This window comes from Caretta caretta, chromosome 2 (assembly GCF_965140235.1).
Source record: "Caretta caretta isolate rCarCar2 chromosome 2, rCarCar1.hap1, whole genome shotgun sequence".
Lineage (NCBI taxonomy): Eukaryota > Metazoa > Chordata > Testudines > Cheloniidae > Caretta > Caretta caretta.
In genome coordinates this window covers 151,043,175-151,057,209 of record NC_134207.1, presented here as the reverse complement: position 1 = coordinate 151,057,209, position 14,035 = coordinate 151,043,175, and positions in this window count along the sequence as shown.

Genomic DNA, 14,035 nt, shown 5'->3' with positions numbered 1-14,035 from the left:
ACCAGTGTAATTATAAGAAGAGGTAATAATGATATACGCAAAAAATTAAAGATCGCTTCACTACCACTCTCCCTTCCAAACACTGAACTGGCTTTGACAATATTATGTGGATCACCATGGTTATAACACATTCTGCACAATCTAATGATTAAATCACAAGGCTTGATTCTCCATGGACTTTTCTGTATCTTTTTATGTGACTCTTATGTATAAAACCATTACCACCAGAATGAGCCAGGGAGAGATTCTAATTTGGTAGCAATTTACTTAGATCTTTGGGGCAGGGACCATCTTTTTGTTCTGTGTTTGTACAATGCCCAGCACAATGGACTCCTGGGCTATGACTAGGGGTCCTAGGTGCTAAGGTAAAAATTTTCACCCACTGTGCACTCACTTTGCACTAATGTAAAGAGTACCCAAGATGCTAGTTAGTGGGAATCAGGCCCCACAACCTTTAACATCACTCACATTCCAAAAATTTGTTCTGAATACTAAGCAGCCCACTTCAGTGCAGAGAAATAAGGGGAGTCTGCAACTCTCCCCCTTAAAGACTACCACATCAGAGCGATAATATTTTGGTAAAAATATGTGATATGTTGACTTTGAAATACAAAGAAGAGCCTATGCCAGAGGTGGGCAAGCTATGGCCTGGGGGCTGCATCCGGCCCTTCAGACATTTTAATCTGGCCCTCGAGCTCCCGCCAGAGAGTGGGCTCGGGGCTTGCCCCACTCCACGCGTACTGTGGCTCTGTGCAGCTCCCAGAAGCAGCGCCATGTGCCCTCTTTGGCTCCTATGCGTAGAGGCAGCCAAGGGGCTCTGCACACTGCCCTCACCCTAAGCATCACCCCCACATCTCCTATTGGCTGGGAACCAAGGCCAATGGGAGCTGCAGGGGTGGCGCCTACGGACGGGGCAGCATGCAGAGCTGCCTGGGCCGTGCCTCCACATAGGAGCCGAGGAGGGGACATGCCGCTGCTTCTGGGAGCTGCTTGAGGCAAGCACTGCCCAGAGACTGCATCCCTGATGCCCTACCATGCCCACACCTTCACCCTCTGCCCCAGCCCTGATCCCCCTCCTGCCCACTGAACCCCTTGGTCCCAGCCCAGAGCACCTTCCTGCACCCCAAACCATCATCCCTCCGGAGCCCACACTCCTAGCCGGAGCCCTTACCCACCCTTGCACCCCAACCCACTGCCTCAGCCTGAAGCCCCCTCCCACACACTGAACTACTAATTTCTGGCCCTACCACACAGCCCACACCCCACACTGGAGCACTTATCCCCTCCCTCACCCAATTTCATGAACATTCATGGCCCGCCATACAATTTCCATATCCAGATGTGGACCTTGTACCAAAAAGCTTGCCCAGACCTGGTTTATGCCCTCTCATCTTACTCAACATACTTTGTGCAGTCGTTGATAGGGAGTGCTCTAATTAGGGATACTGAAGTTTCAATAATGAACCTTTATTTTCACAGGCGCATAACTTTCAGGAATGTTCCCATTTTGGCCTGAAATTTTTCATTTTTGGTGTTCGCATGTAGTTCCTTTTTGTAGAGGGTTGGAGAAAAAGGAGTTTTACCAAATCCCATCACATATTTTGAGTGATGAGGATGCACGAAAAAATGAAATAAATTCTTAATACTTAAAGGAAATTCTAACCATTTCCTGGCTGAGTTTTGAAAAAGTAAACTCAGTATCTAATGACCTTTGTTAAATTTAATACAAAACACCCAAACAAACAAAAAAGAATAGAATCATAGAAACACTGACTATAGGCAAGGAATATTGTGAATCTCTTAACTTTTAAGGTATGTCCACAATTTTTTCTCCATTTTACATTATCATGCACTTTTTAACTTTTCATTTCAATACATTAACTTTCTGTCTTTTTTCATTTTCAAGATGCAGCCATCACAGATACACTGTGTGATTTCACAGGGAGTGGCTGGGTGCTCAGTTTTGTCTAAAATCAGGCTGCTGGTTTAGTTGTCTCAGTATAGATTTAGGAGATTAATTTTAGGTTCCTTTTTTTTGAAAATCTTAGAGTAGGAGCTTTGAGGGAGGGGATGGGGAAAAACATGAAGGGTGAAGACATTGTGAAAGGTGTAGCCTGTGCTCACTCCCATAGCTGCCCTACTGGCATTTGACAGTGCACACTACAGGGTGGGATAGATACATAGATTCAGAAAGTTTAAGGCCAGAAGGGACAATGAGACCATCTAGTCTCATCTCCTGTATATCACAGGCCATTAAATTTCACCCAGTTACGTCTGTATTGAGCCCAATAACTTGTGTTTGTCTAAAGCATATCTTCCAGAAAGGCATCACTGATTTCAAGACATCAAGAGATGGAGAATCCACCACTTCCCTTGGTAGTTTGTTTCAGTGGTTAGTCACCCTGATTGTTAAAAAATTGAGCCTAATTTCTAATTTGAATTTGTCTGACTTCAGCTTCCAGCCACTGACTCTTGTTATGTGTTTCTCTGCTACAAAAACAAACTCTTTAGAATCCAGCATTTTCTCCCTGTGAAGAAGGTACTTACACAATGTAATCAAGTTACCTCTTAATCCTCTTTTTTTGATAAGCTAAAGAGAGCTCTTTAAGTCTCTCAGTATAAGGCAATCATTTTTGTGACTCTTCTGACCTGCTTCTGATTTTTCAACATCCTTTTTAATATGTGGACACCAGAACTGTATGCAGTCTTCCAGTATCAGTCTGACTAATGCCATATACAAAGGTGAAATCACCTCCCTAGTTCTATTCACTACTTTCCTGTGTATACATCCAGGGATCTCATTAGACCTTTTTGCAATAATATTGTACTGGGAGCTGGTATTTATTTATTTGTCCACTATGACTCCTGAATTCTTTTCAGAGTCACTGCTTTCAGGAGACAGTCCATCATACTGTAGGTGTGATATGCATTCCTTGTTCCTAGATGTATAACTTTGCATTTGGCTGTATTAAAACACATTTTGTTTGAATGAACCAGCTTATCAAATGATCCAGTTCAGCCTGTTTGACTGCTCTGTACTCATCATTATTTACCACTCCATCAATCTTTGTGTCACCCACAAATGTTATTAACAGTGATTTTATATTTTCTTCCAGATCATTGTTGAAAATGTTGAATAGGATCAGGTCTGGTATCGATCCCTGTGGACTCCACTAGAAACACCCCTATTCAATAATTCCCCATGGACAGCTATTTTTTTTTAGTCCATTATCTCTTACCCAGAAGCCCCCTCAGGAACAGCTACTACTGATCCACCCCTCTTCCTACTCCCTCAGGCTCCTAAGTAGAACTGTTCAGAACATATTCAGCAAAATTTCATGCTCTTTCATCTAAGCTGAAATGTTTCATGGATGCCTAAATGTTTCAATGAAGTTTTAGTCAGGAAGGGATTGGTGGAGAAAGAGAGAGCCCCTTACACTCCAGAGTTTGGTGGTTAGGGCACTAGCCTAGGATGTGGGAGTCCCAACTTCAGGATTGCCCTGCTTGATAGAGAGTGGTCTGAACTGAAAAACTCTTCTCTGAATCAGAGAGAGAAGGGGCTTGAATCTGTGTCTTCCATATCCCAGGTTAGTGCACAAACCAACACACACACACACCTTCTTCCATATTTAAAAAAAAAAGCTCAGGTTTTGGTCTGAAAACTGACATTTTGACACAGTTCCATTTTTTGTGGCAACATCAAAAGGTTCTGATTTCCTTCAAATGTGGAATGAAATTTCACCTCGGAAGTTGCCATGAAACAGATTAGTCATCCTCCTGCCAGCTCTACACCTAAACTCTTGCAGTCAAATTATTATAGCATCAGGCAAATGTAAGTCTGAAAGGGACCTTGAGAAGTCATCAAGTCCAGCCCCCTGCACTGAGACAGAATCAAGTAAACCTAGATAATCCCTGACAGGTGTTTGTCCAACCTGATCTTAAAAACCTCTAGTGATGGGGATTCGACAACCTGCCTTAGACGACTATTCCAGAATTTAACTATCCTTATAGTTAGAAAGTTTTTGTTAATATCTAACTTAAATCTCCTTTGCTATAAAACATGCCTGTCTTTTAAGAGATATCCTGGGAGGATTCTCCCTAAACGTTTTCCTTCTCTGGTGCATCCATGCAAGGCGGCCTAAATATATTAAAATACCTACAGAATCAGAAACATATGGTTAGAAAATACCACACCTGTACAATGTGACTGAGGTAATGTTGTTCTAACAACCTTAACTTTTGCATTTTTTTCAATTTTATCTTAATGATGCACTGACATTTTTTGTATTTATTTATATATTGGATGCAAAAAACCTATGTACTAAATCCATAGGATTTAAACTAAGGAAAATAATCCAAAATAAGAGCATCAGCGAAGGCTTTGACTTCAGGCTTAGCTCACCCTCTTGTACTTTGACATTACAGGAGCTTGAGATCAGTGAGTAATGTTATGTGCCACATATTCACATATTCTGCAATGGAGAGAGCTAAGGATGAAATGGCTGTTTTAACTATGAATTTCCATCATTTTGTGGTTTAGAAATGAGCCAGCCTCAAGACTTTTGCTGGGACCAAAAAGTCAAAGGACCAAAATATCAACAAATATATACATTTGCAATATTTCCAATCCAATATACAGTCCAATTTCGAGATCAAAAAGGTTTGGATGAGTTCAAATAAATTTTATTTTTTTTATCCACCTAAGAAAAGACCCTTCTGAAATTTGCCATCATTGAATTCAATCAAGATCTAATATTACTTTATGGATTATGGATTTTTTGTGGGTTTTGGAAGTTAAGAAAATAGGAAGAAGTGGAAGTGTATAAAACATTCTAATAAACATAGATCATACCACAGTATACCCAATGACTCTGAACTCTTAGAGTCTATTGTGTCAATTTAACACCATTATTTTGGGCTTGAATAGGGACTGGGAGTGGCTGGCTCACCACAAAAGCAATTTTCCCTCTCTTGGTATTGGCACCTCCTCATCAGTTATTGGGAGTGGACCACATCCACCCTGATTGAACTGGCCTTGTCAGCACTGGTTCTCCAATTGTAAGGTAACTCCCTTCTCTTCATGTGCCAGTATATTTATGCCTGTATCTGTAATTTTCACTCCATGCATCTGAAGAAGTGGGGTTTTATACTTATGAAAGTTTATGCCCAAATAAATCCGTTAGTTTTTAAGGTGCCACCGGACTTCTCATTTTTATTGTGTCAAAGTGTATTATTAGGACCCTTTAGTCTGAATCATAGAATCATAGAAGATTAGGGTTGGAAGAGACCTCAGGAGGTTACATAGTCCAACCCCCTGCTCAAAGTAGGACCAATCCCAACTAAGTCATCCCAGCCAGGGCTTTGCAAGATGGGCCTTAAAAACCTCTAAGGATGGAGATTCCACCACCTCCCTAGGTAACCCATTCCAGTACTTCACCACCCTCCTAGTGAAATGGTGTTTCTTAATATCCAATCGAGACCTCCCCCACTGCAACTTGAGACCATTGCTCCTTGTTCTGTCATCTGCCACCACTGAGAACAGCCTAGCTCCATCCTCTTTGGAACCCCCCTCAGGTAGCTGAAGGCTGCCATCAAATCCCCCCTCACTCTTCTCTTCTACAGACTAAATAAGCCCTGTTTCCTCAGCCTCTCCTGCTAAATCATGTGCCCCAGCCCCCTGATCATTTTCATTGCCTTCCACTGGACTCTCTCCAATTTCTCCACTTTCTTTCTGTAGTGGGGGACCCAAAACTTGACACAATACTCCAGATGTGGCTTCACTAGTGCCAAATAGAGGGGAATAATCACTTCCCTCAATCTGTTGGCAATGCTCCGACCAATGCAGCCCAATATGCCATTAGCCTTCTTGGCAATAAGGGCACACTGTTGACTCATATCCAGCTTCTCATTCACTGTAATCCCCAGGTCCTTTTTTGCAGAATTGCCACTTAGCCAGTCGGTCCCTAGCCTTTAGCAGTGCGTGGGATTCTTCCTTCCTAAGTGCAGGACTCCACATTTGTCCTTGTTGAACCTCATCAGAGTTCTTTTAGCCCAATCCTCCAATTTGTCTAGGTCACTCTGGACCCTATCCCTGCCCTCCAGCGTATGTACCTCTCCCCACAGCTTAGTGTCATCTGCGAACTTCCTGTGGGGAGAGGTACATATGCTGAGGGTGCAATCCATCCCATCATCCAGATCATTAATGAAGATGTTGAACAAAACCGGCCCCAGGAACAGCCCCTGGGGCACTCTGCTTGATACTGGCTGCCAACTAGACATGGAGCCATTGATCACTACCCGTTGAGCCCGACAATCTAGCCAGCTTTCTATCCACCTTATAGTCCATTCATCCAATCCATACCTTTTTAACTCGCTGGCAAGAATACTGTGGGAGACCGTATGAAAAGCTTTGCTAAAGTCAAGGTATATTACGTCCACTGCTTTTCCCATATCCACAGAGCTAGTTATCTCATCATAGAAAGAAGTCAGGTTGGTCAGGCATGACTAGCCCTTGGTGAAACCATGTTGACTGTTTCTGATCACCTTCCTCTCTTCCAAGTTCTTCAAAATGGATTCCTTGAGGACCTGCTCCATGATATTTCCAGGGACTAAGGTGAGGTTGACAGGTCTGTAGTTCCCCAGATTCTCCTTCCTCCCTTTTTTTAAAATGGGCACTATATTTGCATTTTTCCAGTCATGCAGGACCTCCCCTGATCACCACGAGTTTGCAGAGATAATGGCTAATGGCTCTGCAATCACATCAGCCAAGTCCCTCAGTACCCTTGGATGCATTAGATCTGGCCCCATGGACTTGTGCATGACCAGATTTTCTAAATAGTCCTTAATCTGTTCTTTTACCACTGAGGGCTGCTCACCTCCTCCCCATACTGTGCTGCCCAGTGCAGCAGCCTGGGAGCTGACCTGGTCTGTGAAGACAGAGGCCAAAAAAAGCATTGAGTACTTCAGCTTTTTCCACATCATCTCTCACTAAGTTGCCTCCCCCATTCAATAAGGGTCCCACACTTTCCCTGACCTTCTTCTTGTTGCTAACATACCTGTAGAAACTCTTCTTGTTACCCTTCACATCTCTTGCTAGCTGCAACTCCAACTGTGCTTTGGCCTTCCTGATTACACCCCTGTATGCTCGAGCAATATCTTTATACTCCTTTTGTACTAGTCAACTGTCCAAATTTCCACTTCTTGTAAGCTTCCTTTTTGTGTTTAAGATCGCTGAAGATTTCTGTGTTAAGCCAAGCTGGTCGCCTGCCATATTTGCTATTTTTTCTGCACAGTGGGATGATTTGTTCCTTCTTCTTCAATTAGGCTTCTTTAAAATACAACCAGCTCTCCTGGACTCCTTTCTCCCTTATATTAGTCTCCCAGTTCTAATCAGTTCCCTGAGGGAGTCAAAGTCTGCTTTTCTGAAGTCCAGGGTCCATATTCTGCTGCTCTCTTTTCTTCCTTTTGTCAAGATCCTGAACTCGACCATCTCATGGACACAGCTGCCCAGGTTGCCACTCACGTCTATTTCCCTTACCAATTCTTCCCTGTTTGTGAGCAGCAGGTCAAGAGGAGCATGGCCCCTAGTTGGTTCCTCCAGCACTTGTACCAGGAAGTTGTCCCCAACACTCTCCAAAAACTTCCTTGTCTGTGCACTGCTGTATTGCTCTCCCAGCAGATGTCAGGGTGATTGAAGTCCCCCATGAGAACCAGGGCCTGTGATCTGGAAACTTCTGTTAGTTGTCTGAAGAAAGCCTTGTCTACCTCATCCTCCTTGTCCTGTGGTCTACAGCAGATACCCACCACAACATCATCCTTGTTGCTCTCGTCTCTAAACTTAACCCAAAGACTCTCAACAGGCTTTTCTCCAGTTTCATACTGGAGCTCTGAGCAATCATACTGCTCTTTTACATACAGTGCAACTCCTCCACCTTTTCTCCCACATTTTTCCTTCCTGACCAGTTTATACCCATCCATGACAGTGTTCCAATCATGTGAATTACCCCAGTGAAGATTAATGCACACTAGAACTATAGTTTTCTAGCAGTGTCAACAGCTTCTTATGTATTTAAAATAGCAGGGTCAGTCTCTTTATTATATGTTTGTACAGTGACTAGCATAATAGGGCAATGGCATCTATTTGCTACCACAATACAATTAAATAATAATGCCATATAAACAATACAATATATTGCACATGAGCAGTGCATGCTGTATGGTGGCATTGTAGGCCTTTTTATCAATCAGTAGTTGCTCTGTGGACACATTTAAATCCTCATATATTAATGTTGATGATTTTAACTATCTCAAGATACTGGTCCAGTTATGGATAAAGAGTCTCCATATTATTGGTAAGCAGGTAGGTAAGGTAAGCAGCAGGATACGGACCCTGGACTTCAGGAAAGCAGACTTCGACTCCCTCAGGGAACGGATGGGTAGGATCCCCTGGGGGACTAACTTGAAGGGGAAAGGAGTCCAGGAGAGCTGGCTGTATTTCAAGGAATCCCTGTTGAGGTTACAGGGACAAACCATCCCGATGTGTCGAAAGAATAGTAAATATGGCAGGCGACCAGCTTGGCTTAACGGTGAAATCCTAGTGGATCTTAAACATAAAAAAGAAGCTTACAAGAAGTGGAAGGTTGGACATATGACCAGGGAAGAGTATAAAAATATTGCTTGGGCATGTAGGAATGAAATCAGGAGGGCCAAATCGCACCTGGAGCTGCAGCTAGCGAGAGATGTTAAGAGTAACAAGAAGGGTTTCTTCAGGTATGTTGGCAACAAGAAGAAAGCCAAGGAAAGTGTGGGCCCCTTAATGAATGAGGGAGGCAACCTAGTGACAGAGGATGTGGAAAAAGCTAATGTACTCAATGCTTTTTTTGCCTCTGTCTTCACTAACAAGGTCAGCTCCCAGACTGCTGCGCTGGGCATCACAACATGGGGAATAGATGGCCAGCCCTCTGTGGAGAAAGAGGTGGTTAAGGACTATTTAGAAAAGCTGGACGTGCACAAGTCCATGGGGCTGGACAAGTTGCATCCGAGAGTGCAAAAGGAATTGGCGGATGTGATTGCAGAGCCATTGGCCATTATCTTTGAAAACTCATGGCGAACGGGGGAAGTCCCGGATGACTGGAAAAAGGCTAATGTAGTGCCAATCTTTAAAAAAGGGAAGAAGGAGGATCCTGGGATACAACAGGCCAGTCAGCCTCACCTCAGTCCCCGGAAAAATCATGGAGCAGGGCCTCAAAGAATCAATCCTGAAGCACTTACATGAGAGGAAAGTGATCAGGAACAGTCAGCATGGATTCACCAAGGGAAGGTCATGCCTGACTAATCTAATCACCTTCTATGATGAGATTACTGGTTCTGTGGATGAAGGGAAAGCAGTGGATGTATTGTTTCTTGACTTTAGCAAAGCTTTTGACACGGTCTCCCACAGTATTCTTGTCAGCAAGTTAAAGAAGTATGGGCTGGATGAATGCACTATAAGGTGGGTAGAAAGTTGGCTAGATTGTCGGGCTCAACGGGTAGTGATCAATGGCTCAATGTCTAGTTGGCAGCCGGTGTCAAGTGGAGTGCCCCAGGGGTCAGTCCTGGGGCCGGTTTTGTTCAATATCTTCATAAATGATCTGGAGGATGGTGTGGATTGCACTCTCAGCAAATTTGCGGATGATACTAAACTGGGAGGAGTGGTAGATACGCTGGAGGGTAGGGATAGGATACAGAGGGACCTAGACAAATTGGAGGATTGGGCCAAAAGAAATCTGATGAGGTTCAATAAGGATAAGTGCAGGGTCCTGCACTTAGGACGGAAGAACCCAATGCACAGCTACAGACTAGGGACCGAATGGCTAGGCAGAAGTTCTGCGGAAAAGGACCTAGGGGTGACAGTGGACGAGAAGCTGGATATGAGCCAGCAGTGTGCCCTTGTTGCCAAGAAGGCCAATGGCATTTTGGGATGTATAAGTAGGGGCATAGCCAGCAGATCGAGGGACGTGATCGTCCCCCTCTATTCGACATTGGTGAGGCCTCATCTGGAGTACTGTGTCCAGTTTTGGGCCCCACACTTCAAGAAGGATGTGGATAAATTGGAAAGAGTCCAGCGAAGGGTAACAAAAATGATTAGGGGTCTGGAACACATGATTTATGAGGAGAGGCTGAGGGAACTGGGATTGTTTAGTCTGCAGAAGAGAAGAATGAGGGGGGATTTGATAGCTGCTTTCAACTACCTGAGAGGTGGTTCCAGTTCCAGAGAGGATGGTTCTAGACTATTCTCAGTGGTAGAAGAGGACAGGACAAGGAGTAATGGTCTCAAGTTGCAGTGGGGGAGGTTTAGGTTGGATATTAGGAAACATTTTTTCACTAGGAGGGTGGTGAAACACTGGAATGCGTTATCTAGGGAGGTGGTAGAATCTCCTTCCTTAGAAGTTTTTAAGGTCTAGCTTGACAAAGCCCTGGCTGGGATGATTTAATTGGGGATTGGTCCTGCTTTGAGCAGGGGGTTGGACTAGATGACCTCCTGAGGTCCCTTCCAACCCTGATATTCTATGATTCTATGATTCTATTAGTTATTAAATCAAAGCTGTTTGTTTAGAAACAGGGGAAGGAAGAAAGCCGCTAAATCAATTCAAGCAGAATGTCTTTCTATGAACAACACTAGCATAGGTGATTCATTTCTCAAGACATTCATTTTAAGAGGTGTGTATCAATCCAAAAGGTCTGGGTACATTTTTAGGAAAGGGCATCAAACTGAAATTGGTATAGTATAAGAGTTAATTTACCATCTAAGCCATCCTTGACAGAAACAGAATAAGTGATAGAGAGTGAATGTCATTTATCAGACTACCTATTCTAATCAATCTACATTGGATACAAATTGTTCTCCAGAGTAGTGACCTCTATAAAGCTAAATTTCAGACCCCAGTGTCTGGGCCATGTAGCCAGGGTGGATCCTGGAGAAAGTGTCTGATGAGAAAGAGGGGAAGAATGCCCCACCTCCTGATCAGGCCTTGAACGCTGCTGAGGTTACATCAACCTGATGGTTGAAGTAGATATGTAGGGCACTTATATAGTTCCCATATGCATTGATTTCCACAGTGGAGGATATCTCACCGCTCCTGCCCCTTATATGCTGACACACTGGGGGCCTCTGCCTGTACAGGAGTTGCATTCCCCCTTTCTTCCCCCTGCATATCTTGCCCCTCAGAGAACAACTCCTGAAAATCTTGAGAAAACTAGTTCATGAGCTTCTTGATTTTCCAATGCTAAACTTATTTTTCATTAAACTTGAATGTTCCCATTCACCTGGGATCCTGAATGCACACAGTGAGCAAGCTGTGAGGCAAGAGGGGAAAGCCTCTGGAATAAAGGATAACAAACATTATGGATCATGAGCACTTTCTTCAACATGATTTTATTTGTGTTGCAAGAGCCTCAAACAATGTTTTCAAGTCAATGGGAGTCTTCCCTTGGACTTCAGTGGCCTTTGGCTCTTGCCCTACATGAGGAAAACGTAATGCTAAACTGATCTGTTTCCATCTGAGAGGTATAGAGAGGAGAAGGAATGAGGGATTCGGCAGGAAAATATATTGAATACTGAACCCGTGAAAACAACACATTGAATTGCTTTGCTTTTATGTTTTACAAGATATAAGAATTACTAGCAGATAAAAAGTTCTGAGAATGGGTCCATAGAACCAGAACCTCAGAAAACTTTTGGGATGAATGTAAATAATTATATGTGTCTGCGCCCCAAAACATCTCTTTATGAAGGTTTTCTCTACCATGCTATTTGTTTTAACCAAGCCGGTCCAGTACTGGCAAGACTAAATAAGGTTTAAGGCTAAAATGTTACTTGCTCAGAGAAGTTTGGCCAAGCTTGTTAATCAATACTATGAGCTGTGTTACCAGGGATTAATCTGACTTCTGTCTAGAGCATTTTGCTTGATACCCCTATGCTAATTACTAGTGGAAAAATATGTTTTATAAGTAGAAGCATTTATTCTGTTTTGTTCATGACACTGATGGGCCTTTCTGGCTGAGTTTGAATTGAACATTGAACTTCTGTGTATAAAAAGCAGGAATCAAACAGCTCTGATGATTCAACGATTGCACAACACAACAAACAGTGAGTGCAAGGCACTGCAGAGCACAGCAGTGGTTGCAAAACACAACAGTACAGCAGTGAGTGTGTGGCAAGGCACAGCAGAGATTGCATGACAAAACACATCCTAGAAGGGCATGTTGCGGTAGAGATTGCACTGCACAGCATGGCATGGCACAACAGTGGTGACTGGACAACTATGACATGACTCAACAAATAAGTAATTGCATGCAAGAGAATGGCACGCAGTGCTTGGATATCTGGTATGAGACAGCAGTGATTGTACAGTACAGTGTAAGATTGACAACCCTGCAGTGATTGCCTGGCATAATATGATACACCAGTGATTTCACAGCGCAGGAGAGTTGTGATTTCTTGGCACAATTCTGCATACTACAGCACAGCAAAGCACAACAGGAATGCACTTCATGACACTGCAGTGTTTGCACAGCACTCTTTCTTTTTGGTTTGGTTTTGTTTGTTGTTCACTGATCTTTACTTCTCTTTCATACATTTTCTCATTTACAACTTGCTTCAGTAATTCCACCTATACAAAAACACGCATATGAAAAAAGGGAAATGTTCTTGTTTTGAAAGAGAACCCTATAGTTAGAGCACTGAGGAATGATTCCACATTCACTTCATAGTATCATCCCAGGCTCCATAGATAGCAGTGTCACATACCAATCACAAAAAGAAAAGCAGAAATATATATTTTTGCAAAGTTTTCTTTGGAAACCTGTGGCATATAAAGCTGGTGTTTGGGGGATTTATTTACTCAGGTCCTTCCATGGATTCAATAATGGCTTCTGTGTACTACATTCTCCTAGCACTTTTTATGTTGTCAGGACTAAAAAGGATAAATTTAATTTTTAATTTCACTGCAAGCAACAATGTCCCCAAATTCAGACACATTAGACATTTATTAAAAAAAGAAAAGAAGAAACTGAATTTTGGAGTGCTTTTGAAAGTTCATTTCATCCACAGCTGCCCAGTTAACCCCTTCCCACTTTAACTGCAGTGATATACCAAAAAATCCAACAGTCCAAAATCCATAAGTACGGCCATACTGAGTCAGACCAAACATCCATCTAGCCCACTATCCTGTCTTCTGACAGTGTCCAATGCCAGGTGCCCCAGAGGGAATGAACAGAATAGGTAATCATTAAGTGATCCATCCCCTGTCGCCCATTCCCAGTTTCTGCAAAACAGAGCTAGGGACACCATCCCTGTCCATCCTGGCTAATATCCATTGATGGACCTATCCTCCGTGAACTTATCTAGATCTTTTTTGAACCCTGTTATAGTCTTGGCCTTCACAAAATCATCTGGCAAGGAGTTCCACAGGTTAACTGTGCATTGTATGACAAAATACTTCCTTTTGTTTGTTTTAAACCTACTGCCTATTAATTTAATTTGGTGCACCCTAGTTCTTTTGTTATGAGAAGGGGTAAATAATACTTCCTAATTTACTTTCTCCACTCCAGCCATGATTTTATAGACCTCTATCATATCCCCACTGAGTTGTTCTCTTTTCCAAGCTGAAAAGTCTCTGTTTTATTCATCTCTCCTCAGATGGCATCCATTCCATACCCCTAATAATTTTTGTTGCCCTTTTCTGAACCTTTTCTAATTCCAATATATCTTTTTGAGATGGGGCGACCACATCTGCACACAATATTCAAGATGTGGGCATATCATGTATTTATAGAGAGGCAATGTGATATTTTTGTCCTATTATCTATCCCTTTCTTAATGATTCCCAACATTCTTTTTTGACTGCTGCTGCACATTGAGTGGATGTTTTCAGAGAATGACTCCAAGATCTCTTTCTTGAGTGGTAACAGCTAATTCAGACCCATCTTTTTACATGTATAGTTGGGATTATGTTTTCCAGTGTGCATTACTTTGCATATCAACACTAAATTTCAT